This window comes from Ailuropoda melanoleuca, chromosome X (assembly GCF_002007445.2).
Source record: "Ailuropoda melanoleuca isolate Jingjing chromosome X, ASM200744v2, whole genome shotgun sequence".
NCBI lineage: Eukaryota > Metazoa > Chordata > Mammalia > Carnivora > Ursidae > Ailuropoda > Ailuropoda melanoleuca.
The window spans coordinates 54396127-54398141 of record NC_048238.1 but is presented as its reverse complement, the minus strand read 5'-3'; the positions used below and the strand labels follow the sequence as shown (position 1 = coordinate 54398141).

Below are 2015 nucleotides of genomic sequence, written 5' to 3'. Positions count from 1 at the left end.
AAAAAAAAACCAGGGATGTACTGTATGGTGACTAACGTAATATAATAAAAAAATATTATTATAAAAAAACAAAACAAAACAAAAAACAAAACACAATAACTGGCTGAGCAGTTAAGTTCCAGATATTAAGATGATATTGTACTTGTATTTAAAATGAAGCCTTGTCCGGATAACTTGAAATTCACACAAAAAGAAGTTTGATAAATCAGTAATTCAAGACCAGAGTGTTTTTTTTTTTTTTTAAAGATTTTATTTATTTATTCGACAGAGATAGAGACAGCCAGCGAGAGAGGGAACACAAGCAGGGGGAGTGGGAGAGGAAGAAGCAGGCTCATAGCAGAGGAGCCTGATGTGGGGCTCGATCCCATAACGCCGGGATCACGCCCNCCTGAGCCGAAGGCAGACGCTTAACCGCTGTGCCACCCAGGCGCCCCGTGGACCAGAGTGTTTTTTAATTAAACTTGTAATTTTAAGAGAAATGTACATTCATATGCAGTTCTTAGAAATAATACAAAGAGAACCCTTTGACTGTTAACCCACATTACTCCAACAGTAACAGCTTATAAAACCATACTACAACATCACCACCAGGATACTGTTTTTGACAGTCAAGATGCAGAACATTTTTGTAAAATTTTATTTATTTGAGAGAAAGAGTGAGAGAGCACACATGTGCACATGAGAGCGTGGGAGGGGCAGAGGGAGAGGGAGTAGTAGACTCCCTGCTGAGCAGGGAGCCTAAGGCGGGGCTTGGATCCCAGGATCCAGGAATCCCGACCCGAGCGGAAGGCAGAGGCTTAACCAACCTAGCCACCCAGGTGCCCCCAGAACATTTTCATTAATGCAAAGATATTTCATGTGATCTTTTATAACCCATCACCCTCCTGAACCCAACCCCATCCTTGAAACTTAACAACCGCTACTCTATTCTTCATTTCAATGATTCTGTCATTTTCAGAATACTATACAAATGGTACCTTCCGAAACTGGATGCTTTTACTTGGCATTAATTCTCTGGGGATTCACCCAAGTTGTTGTATCAACTTCATTCTTTTTTATTCCTAAGTGGTATTACACATATCAAGAGTTTAGCTAAGCTTCTCCATGGTATTGGTGCCTCGGCATCCATTTTGTTTGGCTAACAGGCCTGAAGAGGCCTTAAACTGACATTTGGTCTTCATGCAAACACATGCCCTGGATAATAGCCTGCAGAGTCATAACTATGTTAAGTCCTGATACAATTTCCCCAGTGCCCCTTGTGATAAAGTCTCCATTGCCTCCCAGGGCTTTTCCCTTGTGGACCCCTTATATTAGACCCCTGAGAAGCTTACCAAAACCTTGCTTTTCTTGGTTTGAATTGACCAATCCAGTCTTAGCCCAGAAACCCAAAGCACTACCTACAGACCCTAACAAAGCCATGTGCCCCAGGTACTGACCTGCTGTCTACCTGTACCCTGCCTTGATTTCTTCATGTGGCTCCTCAAGATGTGTGGTATACTGACCACCAAGGACCTGTGAGTAAAGAACCTCTCTATTTCAATTTTCCATGTGGTCTCTTATAGCACCTGGGCTTACCATCAAACACCCCAAGGGGCTCTACTTAACAAATGTTAATCTGGGGTGCCTGGATGACTCAGTTGGTTAGGCATCCCCTCCTGGTTTTTGTTCAGGTCATGATCTCATGGGTTGTGGGAGATGGAGCCTCACGTCTGGTTCCGTGCTTGGCAGGGAGTCTGCTTGTGGATTCTCTCTTTCTACTCCCACCCTGATCTCTCTCTCAAATGATTAAACAAATCTTTTGGTTGGAGGTTAAGATGGCAGAGGAATAGGGGACACCTTTTTCAGCCGGTCCCCTGAGTTCAGCTGGATAGGTACCAGACCAGCAGGAATATCCACGGAATCAGCCTGAGACGCAGGAAGATACATCTGGATCTCTACAANAAAATGAACATCTCCAGCACTGAGTATCGAGGTACGAAGCGGGGAGCCGTGAAACCGCGCACAGATATCGGAAG

At 44.0% G+C, this 2015-nt stretch overlaps 1 long non-coding RNA gene across 1 annotated transcript in view; it reads right to left on the bottom strand.

Annotated features, from left to right (window-relative positions):
• LOC117797412 overlaps positions 1 to 2015 on the bottom strand; it is an 86585-nt gene that overhangs the window by 49179 nt on the left and 35391 nt on the right. The gene's annotated exons all lie outside the window — the stretch shown is intronic.